Source organism: Ochlerotatus camptorhynchus, unplaced genomic scaffold (assembly GCF_037179485.1).
Source record: "Ochlerotatus camptorhynchus isolate MF236.1 unplaced genomic scaffold, CSIRO-AGI_Acam_v1.1 ptg000085l, whole genome shotgun sequence".
Lineage (NCBI taxonomy): Eukaryota > Metazoa > Arthropoda > Insecta > Diptera > Culicidae > Ochlerotatus > Ochlerotatus camptorhynchus.
In genome coordinates this window covers 3,597,269-3,613,514 of record NW_027040575.1, presented here as the reverse complement: position 1 = coordinate 3,613,514, position 16,246 = coordinate 3,597,269, and the positions used below count along the sequence as shown (strand labels likewise).

At 41.6% G+C, this 16,246-nt stretch overlaps 1 protein-coding gene across 1 annotated transcript in view; it reads left to right on the top strand.

Moving 5' to 3' along the window:
• Window positions 1-12,675: 12,675 nt before the first annotated feature.
• The window catches only part of LOC135698371 (uncharacterized), a 36,200-nt gene continuing 32,629 nt past the window's right edge, over window positions 12,676-16,246 (top strand). Inside the window, exon 1 of the mRNA XM_065218300.1 lies at window positions 12,676-13,043. The gene's annotated coding sequence lies outside the window, so the exon portion shown is untranslated. The remainder of the gene's footprint in view (window positions 13,044-16,246) is intronic.

Here is a 16,246-nt window from a genome sequence, read left to right as displayed (position 1 = left end):
TAATTCAGTGTTGATTTTCTATGAACATTTGAAAGATAATTTTGTTTTAAGTTACCTGCAACGTCGGTTCAATTTGATCCGTGAGGAAAGCGAAGGGTATGTCAAATTGATGACCGATTTAAACCAGGAGTTCACAGGACACTTTGTCGACAATCGAACTTCAGAATCATTCATAAAGGTGACGGCATTGCTGTTGCAGCAATTAGTCGCCAACATGAATGATAGCTGCTTGGATAACCCAGACAGAAAAGTTAATCATCACCGAATGGGAAACGGAAGTGACGGATACAAAATAATTTATTCAAAGGCTGAATGTCGTTTCCACGAATAACAGTTGAGAACAGGATCATGAGCCGTAACAGGGATGAATACGCCAAAAAGGGTAAAAAGGTTTGTATTTGTAAATTTGGAGACGTTTCTTCGATTTAATTGAAGTGCTATTAACAATTCTAATAATTCTGCTAAGTGGTTTAAAAGTTAGTATGTGTAACTTTTGAGCCGTTTCTTTGATTTGAACAATAGGTCATAAGAATAAAAGCGTTTACTTTACTTTTCCCGTTAGAAAAGCACGGGAAAGTAAAGTAAACTCTTTTGACGTAGGACTACGTCTTTGATTTCTATATGGGGATACACTTTGTGAAAACCGAAAATGGAACATGTAACAAATTAAGAAAGATTTTGAACGTTATCACCAATCGATCAGAAATATGGCTACGCATCGATAACAATGCTTCCGAATGTTGATTTTCAACAAGAAACTATTGAAAAACTGGTAAATGTCCAGCATTGTCCAAAAGCTTCGAATTAACTAACAAATCCACCAATTACCTACATGCATATGCTGCTTCCCCAGCACAAAATCCCCAGAGAGTAGTAAGTAGAAGAAACAAGTCGAAGTGGCATTCGCCTCCGATCCTCGGGCGCGTGCGAATAGGGAGGATGGAATTGTGTAATATTTTGCACACTCATCGCCATATTCAGAACCAAACGCAAATTCTTCGAGATAACTACCATCAGTCGTCTGGCTCGCCGTGGCGGTGTCTGACGTATCTCCGGTCTGATTTATGAGGTGTGCTGAAGGTGTTCCTGAAAAATGAGATCCGTGATGCTGTCACCTACACTAAACACGCCAAGCGTAAGCGGCCATGGATGTCATCAACGTTTTGAAGTGAGAGAGACGCACTCTGTTTGGTTTCGGAGGTTAAATCATCACCAACTTTGGCAACAAAACGGCTCTTTTCAGGGCCACCAAGCTTATTACAGTAAAGAGTAGGAATAGAATTCATCTGCCTGTTTTTTTCCATATTCAGTACTAACGATCACACAAAATGCTCATGTATTCAAACTGGAAGCAGGGGTACAAATTATTTTGATCAATCTTGATCAAAATTGAATCGCCACGGCTGGATATTTTCGATGGAAGAAGCAACAATCTAGTATCTAATTCGACGAAGACGGTGTAGCCGTCACTGGTCGATCTCGGATAAGTATGCGGCTTAAGCGCCGCTCCGGTAAAGGAGACCGCATACCATGTTGAGTTTGCCCGGATGAGACTGCCCCAGGGCGAGTCCAAGAGTAATCTTCCTAAAAAGAAGAGATCGAGCCAGCTTCACTACCACTGAATTTGAACGGGTAGAAACCCTTATTGCAAAAACAGCATAATCTCTCACACCTCGAAATATTTCCCCAAAGCTCACGGTAAGAGAGCACACAAACCTAAAACGACGTTACACGTCAAGCTTTCCTCATCGGTAGTTCCACCTATTTCCGCCAGAGGCGCAGTTGCAGCAAAAGAGGTACGCAACATAAAGTCAAACTCCGACCACGCGGAAGACAACAACAGAATTACACGGACCCGAAACAACGTGAAGACACTTTCTTCCTCTCATTCTAATTTTTAATAGGACAACATTACATCGAAATCAAATCAAACATTTATTTCATAACGGAAAACGGTAAGCTTAGATTTTATTATAACTAGAGCGTGCTTTCATGAAGTTTCCATTGCTTTTATTTTTCTACTCCTCTTTATTATCTTTCTCTACCTAGTCCTATTCTTGTGTGAGTAACTACCTTCTATCTGTGCTGTGCTCTTGTGTTTCTTCCTGACGAATCCCACGACGATGCATCAAGCGGGGAACGGCAAAGCTTAGCACCCTGGTGTCTAACATTGATGGGTTGGGTGGGCATCCATATACGACGATACGTTCGCACGGTTGTCTTCCCGACACCCCAACCTTACAATTATTGGACTAATCCAAATATTAGCAATTCATGCTCTTCGACCTTATGGTCGGTAAAAAAGGTCCTCCGTGGCGCCCTCGCCGGACGCCACACTCAACGAAAAAAACAGAACGGACTCACCAGTTGATTTAGCTGCTGATGATTGCTGCGCTGCTGTTACTGGCGCAGCGACGATGCTACCTTCAATCGATGCGCGTTCGACCGTTGGTGTTGAACGGCCAGCGAGTTCCACGTGGGTGGACGAACCACAAAGCCCCGCTCAGCGATGTAGATGTGGATCGCTTTTCACCGGACAAGGTGATGGTTGCCGGGATTATTCAGATGATGACGTTGGAAACGTAAACGTAGCCGTCGGCTGGTAAAAGAACATTAAGCACAATGCACAGATTTTCTTTAACGAGCACATTACCTGGTCTAGCTTATTTTCCGCACACACAAAGTCTATCCTAAGACGCACACTACGTTTTGACGTAGAACTACGTCTTTGTCGACTATACCGGGGTGCAAATCAAAAATATGTGTGGTGAAGGAGTGTTAGGTTTTGAACGCTTGTAACTTTGTCATTTATAGATGAAATTAAAATCCAAATACGCCAATCGATGGGATATTACATTACAAACCTGTTGAAATAAATATTTATCCAATTTTTCTGTAATTAAACTTTTGAAAATGTACAAATGATAATTTTATCACTGATTTCATGAAATAAGCCTTTTTCCCAAACCCAGTCATCATAAACGAATACCACTTGGTTGTACATCATTCTGCTTGAACCTGAAAAGATATAAATCAGCGCTGCTCTCATGCCTCTGCTCATACAACCGGTGAAGCTACAGACGATTCTCCGCTGTCAACGGATGAGATCGTCACACTGTTGGCCCAGGCCATCATCATCAAGCGCACCTGCGCAACAAGAACACAACAGCTCCAAGCTATCATCTCCTTCGTCGCTAATTATGGACCGTGAACCCATAAAGATCGCCAACTGGAACGCTCGCTCCGTAGGGGCGAAAAACATTGAGCTTGCAGACTTCCTCCGCAAGCACGACATCGACGTGGGCCTTCTCACCGAGACCCACCTCAAGACCGGTGACAGCTTCTGGCTGCCCGACCACAGCATTGTCCGGCTTGATCGCACCAGCTCCAGGGGGGGCGGTGTCGCGGTCATCATCAAGAAAGGCATCAAGTACTGCACCCTACCCCACTACCGCACTTCCATCATCGAGGCCGTCGGCGTTGAGGTGGAAACATCGACCGGAAACGTCCGGTTCATCGTTGTCTACTGCCCCCGGCAATGTACCGTTAGCAATGGTACAGCACAGCAGTTCAAGAACGACCTTGCCATCATAACCCACACCAATGCCCGCTTTGTAATCGGAGGGGACCTGAACGCCCGGCACGAGGCCTGGCGGAACTACCAGCAGAACCAGAACGGCCGCCTGCTATTCGACCATTCTACTACATGGTCTCTATTCCGTCTGGTTTCCGGACGAACCAACCTTCACATCACCGACGGGCAACCCATCGACGCTGGACCTGTTCTTGGCAAACACCAGATTAGCCAAGCCGGTTGCCGTCAACGACCTGAGTTCGGACCACCAACCGGTGCTGACCGAGCTGGGCTACAACGTGGCCCCTGCACCGTGCCAGCGGAAGGACTACCATCGAGTCAACTGGGTCCAGTTTCGACGCGTGGTCGACCGCCACATCGACGACAACCCACCGCTCGACACAGTGGATGACATCGACCGGGCCCTGGAGGGTCTCCATCAAGCCATATCCGTGGCTGACGAAGAGTGCGTTCGACGAGTTCCTGTGAGGGGTAAGTTTCAAGCAATTGATTCCCACACCAAACTCTTGATTCGGCTCAGAAATGTTCGTAGACGCCAGTTTCAGCGGACTGGGGATCTGCAGCGTAAATACGAAATGGTCGATCTGAATCGGCAGATCGCTTCCAGAATGGTCTCAATCCGGAACGAGAGTTTCGGGCGGCTCGTTCAGAACCTGGACGACCGTTCCAGACCATTCTGGAAGGTTGCCAAGGTGCTGAAGTCTCACCCCAAGCCCATTCCACCACTTAGAGTCAATGACGAACGGCTTATCACCAACGAAGAGAAGGCCAATGCAATTGGGGAGCACATTGCCCAGTCGCATTTGCTTGGCTCTACAATCCCAAGTCCACTCGAGAACCAGGTTGTGCAGTGCGTCCAGACGTTAGATGCCTCCCCTTGTGCCGTCCCTCCAGAAGAACGGATTACAGAGGAACAAATTTGCTCAGCGCTGAAACACAGTACGAACATGAAGGCTCCCGGGTTTGACGGAATATTCAACCTAGAGTTGAAAAATCTCAGCGCGAGGGTGCACTCGCTGCTGGCTGCCATCCTCAACAGATGCTTGGAGCTGCACTACTTTCCAAGCATCTGGAAGGTGGCAAAAATCATCCCGATCCGCAAACCTGGGAAAGACCCTTCACTACCGTCAAGCTACAGACCGATTAGCCTGCTCTCAGCGCTGAGCAAGCTGTTCGAAAAATTGATCCTCAGCCGACTAAACAAGTTTGTGGAGGAACATGACATTCTTCTTCCGGAACAGTTCGGGTTCCGTAAGGGGCATTCCACCAATCATCAGCTAGTGCGGGTGATGAATAACATCCGGAGTAACAAAGCTGTATCCAAGTCCACAGCCATGGCCTTGTTAGACGTCGAAAAGGCGTTTGACAATGTCTGGCACGACGGACTTATATACAAGCTTTGTAACTCCAACTTTCCACCATACCTTGTGAAAATCACCCGTAACTATCTCCAGCAAAGGTCGTTCAGGGTGTCGTTGAATAGTTCCCTTTCGGGACAATTTCCGATCCCAGCAGGTGTTCCGCAAGGGAGTCTGCTGGGACCACTGCTTTACAGCATCTACACGTCGGACATCCCTCCTCTAGGAGACGGTTGCGTGTTCTTTCTGTTTGCAGATGACACCGCGATAGCCGTCAAGGGTAGGATGCCTCGTGAAATTACGAACAAGCTCCAACGATGCCTTGACACCTTTACTGATTATGCCACCACGTGGAAAATCAAAATCTACGCCTCGAAAACCCAAGCGATCATGTTCCTTCACAGACAATCACCAAAACTTAAACCGTCTCCCTCCTGTACCGTAATAATGGATGGTACAAGGGTCGAGTGGTCCACTGATGTTACTTATCTCTGGATGTTGTTCGATGAGAAGCTCCTGTTCCGCTCGCACATAGAGAAAACCCTAGTTAAGTGCTCCGCCTTGGTTAGGTGTTTGTATCCGCTCATTTTCCGCAGATCCCGCCTCTCAAGGCAAAACAAACTGGCTGTTTACAAACAGATCATAGCCCCCGCGATCTTCTATGCCGCCCCGGTGTGGGAATCGTGCGCTCAGACCCACAGGAACAAAATCCAGGTTGCACAGAATAGAGTGTTGAGGATGATCCTAGATCGTCCATTCGACACAAGAATAGCAGACCTCCATCAAGAGGCAGAAATTCCCAAAGTAGATTCCAAAATTGATGATATGACAACTAAATTTATTCAAAAATGCAATCTTTCTGAACATGCTTTAATAAGCAATTTGTACATAGTAGGTTAAGTGTATATAGTACAGTAGGTTAGTTTTAAGCTGTAAATAGTAGTATTAAGTAGTTTCTCTTCAAATTCTAAAAACAAAACAAACCAATCCCACCAAGGTGGTCGACCGTGTACTAAGTCTAGGACTAATTCTGTAAAACAAATTTTGAATTTTGCCCATACCTAAAGATGAAGAAAGCAATTAAATCACTTAGTAAAAATTTATATGGTAATTGTCCAAGTTAAACTAAAATAAAGATCATTTAAACTAAACTAACCTCTGCTCATTACCGCTTCGGACGGCGTGGCACTAGGTCCTGCATCAAGCAGGACTAGGTCAGTGGCTAAAGGTGGATCACGGCGTGTCCACCACAATGAGCAGTGAGACTTGAAAAAACGTGCATGTAAAACCCCCTCCTCCTCCCCCTCCCCCTTAACAATAACCCGAAAAAGACATGGACTTTGACGATCATTTTTTTTCGGGAAATAAATTTTAAGCAAACCCTAATAATGTATGAACAATTATTTTTTTACATGCAGAGCCAACATTTTCAAAAAAATATTGCTTAATAGGAGACATAAACTCGATGAATTACCAACAACTGACTGTAAAACATATTTGGTACCTCTATATATGCAATTTGGATGTTAAAGGGTGTACACGATGAAATTGCCACACTATGAAATTGCTCTAACTTTTTAACCGTTGGGTAGAATTTAATGAAAATTTGGGTGGATTTAGTTCATAGTGCATTATTTACATCCTGCAAGTTTTAAAGTCCTGTGATCAAAACTCGCGGAAATGGAGTCGAAAGAACAGCTCGTGCGTGATAAAATCTTGCGCATTCATCACGAGAACAAGGATCTCTCGCATCGTTCCATCGCTAAAACGTTCGGAATCGCGAATTCCACGGTGTCGCGAGTGATTAAGCGGTTCGAGGAACGGTTGACCACCGATCGGAAGCCCAGAAGTGAAGGAAAAAGTATTCCGTACAACACCAAAAATCACAACCGCGTAGTTGGGGCCTTCAACCGAAATCCGAACGCCTCCGTTAGGGATGTGGCTATGAAGCTGCACCTAAGCCGAAGTTTTGTCCAGAAGGCCAAAACTAAGGCTGGGCTTCGAACGTTCAAGGTACAAAAGGCCCCTAATCGCGACGAGAAGCAGAACAAGTCCGCCAAAACCCGTGCCAGGAAGTTGTACCTCAACATGCTGACGAAAGTTGAATGCTGCATCATGGACGACGAAACATATGTGAAGGCCGACTTCAAACAGATCCCCGGCAACCTGTTTTTCACGGCCAAGGATAAGTTCAAGGAAATTCCTGGTTTGGCAAGCCATCTGCACGTGCGGGAAGCGGAGTGCACCTTTCGTGACACGATGAACGGACAGGTGTACATAAAAGAGTGCCTCCAGAAGCGGCTGCTTCCTCTCCTGAAGGCCCACAACATCCCAACAATCTTCTGGCCAGATTTGGCCTCATGCCACTACTCCAAGGACGTGCTGAAGTGGTATGCGGACAATAAGGTCAATTTCGTGCCGAAAATGTTCAACCCTCCCAACACTCCGGAGCTCCGCCGCATCGAGAAGTACTGGGCGATTATGAAGCAGCACCTTCTTAAACGACCTAAGGTAGTGAAGACAGTCGAGGAACTGAAGAAAGTATGGGTTTACATGCAAAAAACGGTTGATTCACAGGTTGTGCAGAATCTTATGGCCGGGGTTAAGGCCAAGGTGCGGGCATTTGCGTATGGACTGTAAATAAAATACGAGTAAAATGGTAAAATGAAGTTTAATAGTTATTTCTCAATACCTGAAAATTTGATGGCAATCGGATGAAAACTCGAATTTTGCTAATCAATTTTGTGTGTGGCAATTTCATCGTGGACACCCTTTAATATCCAAAGTCCATCCTTTTTTACATATTCTGCACATAAGAAACTTTTTGCTCCGCCCCATTCATAAAAAAACGGCGGGAAATCCTATCAGGTTCTGAACCTGAAAAGATATAAAACAGCGCTGCTGTCATGCTTTTGCTCATTTTCGCTTCGGACGGCGTGGCACTTGGTCCTGCAGTAAGCAGGACCAAATCAGCGGCTTAAGGTGGATCACGGCGTGACCACAATGAGAAAAAGTTATGTATGTAAACCCCCTCCCCCTTTCACAACAACCTCTCCCCCTCCCCCCTTCACAACAATCTCTCCCCCCCCCCCTCCACAACCTATCCTAACCCCCCCTCCTCAATAACCTCCACCCCCCCCCCTCAAATACCACTCCAAACCACCCCCACCCGCCCCTCAAATACCTCTCCTAACCCTCTCCTAAGATAAAGTATAATAGTCAAAAATACACGAAAAACATCAATTTTGTGTGGTTCTACGTCATACTGCGGTCGTGTCTAGGACACAACGCTTTAATTTTTTGATTTATAATTATAGCTAAACAATCAACGAGGAGAAATTAGAATTTAAGTATAAAAGTACAACCACGTTGCTTTAACTCACTTAACAAAACGAAACTATCACGCGAACAAAATGAAACACTTCCACTGTAATCTGCGGTTCCAACGAAAGTGAAGCGAAACCGTGACCCTCAGATTAGGGAAGGTGACCTCGGCCGAACTTAACGGAAGTTCGATTTTCCCGCGAACTTCTTCGAACTAGATCGGCAATGCGAGAGATTATTCCGATCGGTGGTCCTTCGTTCAAAGTCGGGTGTAGCCACACTCTCTCTTTTCCCAACTTTCCCGAAGATTTCACTGGACCGGTCTTGCGAGAAATTGTACAAGGTCGAGTGGCTTTACTCACGAGGCATTCTATTTTTATAGTAAATCGACCAGTGTCGTTTTGCTACTGGCATAGCTTTTGGCGTATGGAGTCGATATATTTCATTCTTATTTTATTTATGACTAATTTACTATTTACAACATGGAGTGACTGTTACAACGGCAGGAAACATTTGTGAAGCCGAGTTATTTACGAAAGAGAGTGTCGATGAAGAGAATCGATCAATGTAGATAGGACCTATTGAAAAGTGACGCGAGATTTGTTTTCCTTACTGAGCTCCAATTAATGCTACCGACGCCAGGGAGGCAGCTCCCACACCTGGACCCTACCAATCGACCCATCAACTTAACCGGGGACCAACGGCTTTACTTCCCGAAGGAAGGCGTGATCAGAGATGTTATGCCTTAGAACATGCCGGTGGCGCCGACTGAGATTGGACCCAGGCCTGCTGGGGTGAGAGGTAATCACGCTAACCACCGGCGCCGATATCTTTCAAGGTGATATCACGGCGAATGAGAACGACCCAAATTTGAGTTTAGTTATCTCAGAAATAAGAAATAAACTGCAGGAACTCAGCGATGAGTAAATTTGCCTCATGTTTTCCCAGGTTTTTCCAGGATTTTCCAGGGAAACATTCCCGAATTTGAGAAAAGTAAAGATTGTATTCACTAAGTCTATTGGTACTACTCCGAGACTGAATAAAATTTTCGTCAATTTCCTCATTTTCTGGCAGATTTTTTAGGTTTTCCACAGGAAACCATGAGACAAATTTACTCATCGCTGAGTTCCTGCACATTTGTCGATTATAAGTGAACTAAACTCAAATTTGGGTCGTTCTCATTCGCCGTGTACGCAAAAGGAAAAGAGCCAGTGTCGCTACTTGATAGCAAACTTCTCATAATGGGAGGAGTCTTTGTAGCTTTTATACCACTTGGTTGCAAATCATTCTGCTTTAACCTGAAAAGATATAAAAGAGCGCTGCTGTATGGCATTAGCTCATTTTCGCTTTGGACGACGTGGTGAGCAGCAATAGCAGCAGTAGGAAGGTGGTGACTAGTCCACTCCTTCACACCTAACAAGCAACAATTGACTGGTCGTGGCAAAGGAGGAAGAGGAGGAAGGAGGAGATGCTTAGCCATATTTCTGATCGATTGGTGATAACATTATTGAAATTGGACCAGGGGCAGCTGAGTTATTAACGTTCAAAATCTTTCTTAATTTGTTACATGTTCCATTTTCGGTTTTCACAAAGTGTACCCCCATATAGAAATCAAAGACGTAGTCCTACGTCAAAATGTGTTTGCGTATAGAGCGTATGTATTATATAGTAAAGAATGCAAAGCAACTATGCAATCATAGGCAGTTTACACAACCGGTTAGCAGTCGTGATTATTTCAGTTACCGTGGGAACATAATTTGTGATTAGCCGCGGTCCCTTTCAAATTGCATCATTATTTATTTACGGTCCTTACATTTGAAATGACGTTTCACATTCATCTAATGATGGCCGATTTTCATTCGAATAATCGATTAATCGATTAACGAACCAAAAAGTAAAATATTTGTAATCGTTTATATCATGCCGACCTACACGGTAAGAAAAAAGTACCCAAAAGTAAGTTCTTTTCACTCATATCGGCACTATAGTGTAGGAACTTAAAAGTAGGTAAAGCGAGTTAAAGTAGTTTTCATTTACTTGTGTGCAATTCGCATGGAATTTTCCACTAGCTTTCAACGCAAAAGTAAGTTAGTTGTACCCAAAAGTAGTTAAATATGGTTATACGCAACGTTGGGTTCCCACACTTTACTGCCCCTGTTGGGTGGTTTTGCTCCTCCATTTTTGACAACATTAGAAGGAGAAAAGGAGACAAACTACACACTCAAATTTGAAATCAAGATCCAGCAAAACAAATTGCTGAACAGCTTCCAGCAAAAACATGTTCTGCTGTATGTTCAGTAATTTGTAATATTTTGCTGGATGCTCAGTAACGTGTGTGAGCTCTCAAACTATCACCCTTCACTTTCCCGCGTATTCTGTTTTGCAATTACAACAGTGCCAGCTATCATTAATTACAGGTAAAAACAATAAGAATAATTGCAAATTTATTGTGAACTCTTCATTAAATTCAAAATCTTATTCGTAATATTTCTATTCTCTGCTTTAATGTAGCTGCAACAATTACCGGATTAGACAGTCAATGAGTATCGTCCAGTGTACGATGGATCAAAGCGGATCAAAGGAAAATATTTACCTTTTTTAAATTATGAACAACAGTTATCTAGTTAGTTAGTCTATGTGTAATTTTTATGCGAAATTTAAAAGTGCGTAGTATAATACCACATTAGATTGTGTTTTATTTCATTTTTAAATGCAATTCCAATTCAATCGTATTACAACAAATTACTGATCTTTCAGCAAAATCATTGCCTCTCGGGTTTGCTGGATATCCAGTAAATATTGCTGATGTTTCAGTAAACAGCTGTCACTTTTACGTCGGGTCATTTTGCTGGTCGTTCAGCAATAATATTTTGCTGGAAGAATTGCTGATTTTACAGCTCGGCAAAATCCAGCAAAACTTTGCTGGTTTCCAGCAAAATAAAAATAGTGTGTAGTCAAAAGTAAGTAAAAGTGAACTTTTCGTTGGGTACTTTTTCTTACCGTGTAAGCATTAACTTCTCCAAAGGATTATCACCCATCGTTTCAAACATGTAATGCACTCTCATTGGTGGAAAAATGACAGCACAGCGAACAAAACATAATCGATTAGTTGTTAATCGAGTAATGAAAAAAAATGGGACATCTTTGATTTTGGTGTGACTGTTTTGATAAAAAAGAGCACAAAACTTCATCTCTACCGAGGAGGCAGCAAATCCACAAAATAAGGTGCTACTACCCGAACCTCCAACTCCGTAGCATGAGGGTGTTGCTAAGTCGGTGGTCTCTCGTTAAGTAAGTAATACATCAACATTTCCTTCCCTATCCCTAGTTATGGTAAATATGGGCGTGGCCGGGAATAGTGACAGTCATGGTACTGGAATTCTTGTTCAGATTGGAATTCCCCAGCATTATTCCTGAAAAAAGTCGTAAGTGTCGCTAGTATCCAATCTACAAAGTAAAGAAGGAAAACAACTGCATCTTACAACTTTGAATTCTTATGGGACTTAAAACGAGTTCATAACAAAAGATTTTAATTTAACATATAGCACTACAATCGGTTGTTAGTACGACCAAAACATTTTCCGTAAAATACTTAAATTCAAGAAACCTAAGCTTACATTTGATGTATTTGCATTATGTATAGTTTGATCAATCAGCACTCTTTTGTTGATTTTTAGTAATTTAAACAAAGCAAACCTATCAGTATTAATGAAACATATCAGAGTTAATATACACTTGATACACAAACTGATATCACATACCGTTTTCACATCTATCATTAAATAAATAATGAACCACCTTCACATTACCACCATTGCCATCATCTTCACCATCGTCGCAATCGCATTATCAACAGAAGCAGCAACAGGTTCGTATCGAGGAGGAAAAGTTCGAAACGAGTCACCGTATCAATAGCTATTCCATATGCGAGCGATTTCAGATATGGTGGTGTGTGGTTGATGGTTAAAAACGAAATAGTACGGCTACTAACGTAAAGGCAATGATAATCGGTTGGGCTGCTGACTCTGTAGCGATAACAGTCGGTTCAGGTATTAATGCTTCACCCGAGCTGCAGTGAATTCACAAAATAGTATTAAAATGTAACTTATATTGATAGATGCGAGGGCAAGATAAAGTCCTTACAATGTATGTATGTTATGCACAATCGTACTACCAACACCCGGCTATTGTAATTTATTAATAATCTGCAAAATATAGTACAGCGAATATATACTTTTTATCATAGCTCGTTGAAGCAAATCAAACCAATACATCCAATCAGTCGGGAACTGATAGCAACGATAGTCGGCAAAGCTTTTCCTCAAAGTTGTGGTTGAGCGACGTGTTTACGAGTCAGGTGTATTCTGCCGCGACTGCATTAGTCACTCTTGACCCAGGCAAGAAGCTCGTCGCGCCGTTTTTCGCAGTTTCAGACGTTATCGCGTTCCATTATTGAAGGTCCCTCGGTGGTACTGCCTTTGGATATACACGATCGATTTTAAACTAGCATTAGCAGCAGTAACAGCAACAAGGAAGTCAGTGGCAGTACAAGTAAAAGTGAAAAATGGAGAAATAACTTCACTCTGTTACCCATTTTGTGGAACTGCAAGCAGTGCAAAGTGCAGTTGCACAATCGCCAACCTGATACATACGAACACGGACATACTCGAAGTGATAACAACTAGCGCCAGTGCTCTGCGTTCTCCAGCTGTTGTCTCGTTACGAGTTTTGCAATTTCGTGACCACAAGTGACAAACAGTCCGACAGTAAGTGAATGTGTGTGTATGTGTGTAGGTCGCATAGATAGGGTTGTTCAATTTTGCGGAGGATAAACAGTTATGTGTGTGTGTTGATGGTTTTTATGAGTCATTTTAACTGGCTTGATAACAACGGCTGTAAACGAATCGAGTTATGTGATGGGAATCGTTTTGTTAAATTTTATTTTATCAAAGGTATTTAAGAGTTCTTAAAATTTCTTCCATATCAGGGGCGCAAACACATAGCCAGAGTTGATAAAAACAATTTCTTTAATACTCTAACTGGCTGAATTTTAAGTCAACCTTAAAAGATAAACCTACTAATTGTATGAGTATGATTATCGACATTTCAGCATTCTTTTTATCAAGGCAACTGTTAACTTTCAAATTTATTTGAGCTCATCCACAGATAAGAGTTCATTTATCATTCTTGTTGATGTCAAATTCAATATTCACTCCCATTTCGAACAATATGATGTGGATGGGGTTGTTTTTAATATAGTTCCACATATTTTAAAATGCATGACTTACTCGGACAAGTCGCCAATCGTTTCACACTTCACATTGTTTACTGTGCAACATTTGTCCATTACCATGACGCTTACCGATCAAGGTGACAATTACTGAATGATAAAAAATGTTCTTTTGATATTCAGTATTGAAATATTTTGATTAAACTTGTTTTAAATATTTTTGACATTTTACATACGTTATCCAACGATCTATTGCAATACATCCACGATCCATGTCAAATTTAAAGAAAATACATTTATGTTCAATAATGTTATCGCATTTATAAGCTCGGTCCTGGATTATTGTCTTTGGGAAAAATGACTAAAGGTATGCAACAGTTCATGTAAAACAGCTTCTACAAATATTTTTCTTCCATGGTTGACCGGTTCAACAAAATTAATAAAATAACTGATATCGTGAGTACAATATAGGGAAATTTACGCAGCGTCCGCCCAGAGATTTTTCTCGACGTAACACACACACCAATGCAGTGGTTGATTGTTTACATTCGTCTGCTGCCTGCTGCTCTATCCATTCCAACCGATAGAACTGTAAACAACTGTTTGAAAACGTTTTTACAATGCTCCAAACTTCTCAGGTAAGTGTGACTATTGTCGGCAACGCCATTTTCTTCGGCAACCTTTATATTTTATCGGCGGGTTAACCAGCTGTTATATTATCGACAACTCCAAATCAGCCGCATTTTGTAGTGCGTACATTTTATTTAACGATAAACCAGACATAGCCGATTTGTTCAGTCGTAAAAATGTAATCGGATTGAAGTTGAAAGACTAAGGAATCGTTTCATTACATTACAATAATAACAATATTCTTTGTTATGTCCGGATGACGCATTATTCTAAGAAAAATTGAAAAATATGAGATTTTTATCGATTTAATTTTTTATCATAAACTTATACCATAATGCACCGAAATCCGGACAGTAAAAACTCATATGATATTAATTTCCTTCAATAAAAAATATTGTCGTCGCTTTTCACAAGACTGGAATATTTCTTATGAATTTCAAGGAATGTTAGCCTTGAATCAACGAATAACATAAAATAACATTTAACTTGTTCAAAATCGGCATATTCTTTGGTCATGACGTGATTTAAAATCCGGACGCATTTTAACAATGATACAATTTCCGGACACTTTTCCTTTAAATTCCGGACGTAGTAGTTTTTTTTTGAGAAAATATATTTATGTACAGTCATAGCTATATATTTATTGCTCAATTGTTGATTTATTGAAAATATAAAGTAATCTTGATTTCTTAATGCAGTGTGATAAAATTATTTTAGATAATTTATTCTTTAAAATCCATGAGCAATCGTATAATAATTACTATAAAGATACGAAACGTAAATACACTTAAAATGGAAATCGGAAATGAATTACAATGTTATTTCTTCCATTTCTGCGTTTTTTTCTTGCGATTTACATGGCCGTTTTTCTTTGGTTTTAGTTTGCTCTCTTCTGATTTTTTATGGTTCTCTTCTTCCTTTAACATTTTATTTTTATTTTTCGGTCTTCAATTCTCAATTTCTTCAAATCCTCTTGCTCCTGTTTCTCGTTTTCTTTGGCTTCATATATTCTCATCCAAGCATCGCTTGTGACCACAGAAGGGTAAGCACGCCTACGTTTCGAAGGGCATATTGGAGGATTTGCAGCGCTACTCGATTTTCCTGCATGATCGACTTGATCGTGGTTATTGGAAGCGTCAGTACTATTTTCCACTAAATCGGAAAAAATAAGCTTTAATAATGCAAGTATACGTTGGTATTTGTTGATTATACTAACGGTTCAACGTAATTGATTTGATTTTCAATCCACATGTCATGGTTGATATTCATCCTAAGTGATTCAGTGGGATCCCGAAAATTGAAAGTTGGACTTGATAGTGTGACTGTTGAAAAACCATTGAAGCCTGTTAGAGACCATTGGTATGTGAAACTAAATTGATGTTATTTGCAATCAACTTTATGGTTTTCTCCGAATTACCTTCATCATACTCTTCAGTGATGTTCTCACTAGTCGTTGCAAAAGTATCTTCAATACTTACTATAAGCGGCGACTCAATCATAAGGTATTCTAGTGGGCCTTCAACGTAGTCAACGAGATTCCTCCAAATTCCGAACGGAGAAGCATCTTGCACGTTGCCTGTCCGAAAAAATTTGTTGTGGTGGTTTCTAAATGATTCCAGCTGGGATGGTTGAAGCTTGCTATTCAAAAACTGTAGGAATGTAGACTCTTTAGAAGTATGTTCATGCATCTTTTCGGGTTCGATACACTTTTCAGTTGATACTTCATCATAATTAACATTCAATGGAGCAGGGGCTATCCCTGGTTCTGTTAGGCACTCATAATCAATCGCATTCTCATCAAATGGAACAAGCCGGCACTTTTGAAATTCGTTTACGAGCGTTTCCTTTGTACTAGACATGCTGTCTAACGCCTTCTCAAGGAGCGGAGCAAAATCGGATCGTAATATCATTGCACCTTGGTTCTCAAATTTCCACATTTTGAGATTATCCTGCCATGCAGCTTTCATGGGAGCAAAAAATGCCACATCCAACGGTTGCATAAAGTGTATTGAATTAGGAGGTAATGAAGCAAGGATGATCTTTTTCTTCTGTCAGAAAATAACGGTGTCGAAAGCGGCATGGGACGAATGTCCATCCTCGAAAAGCAAG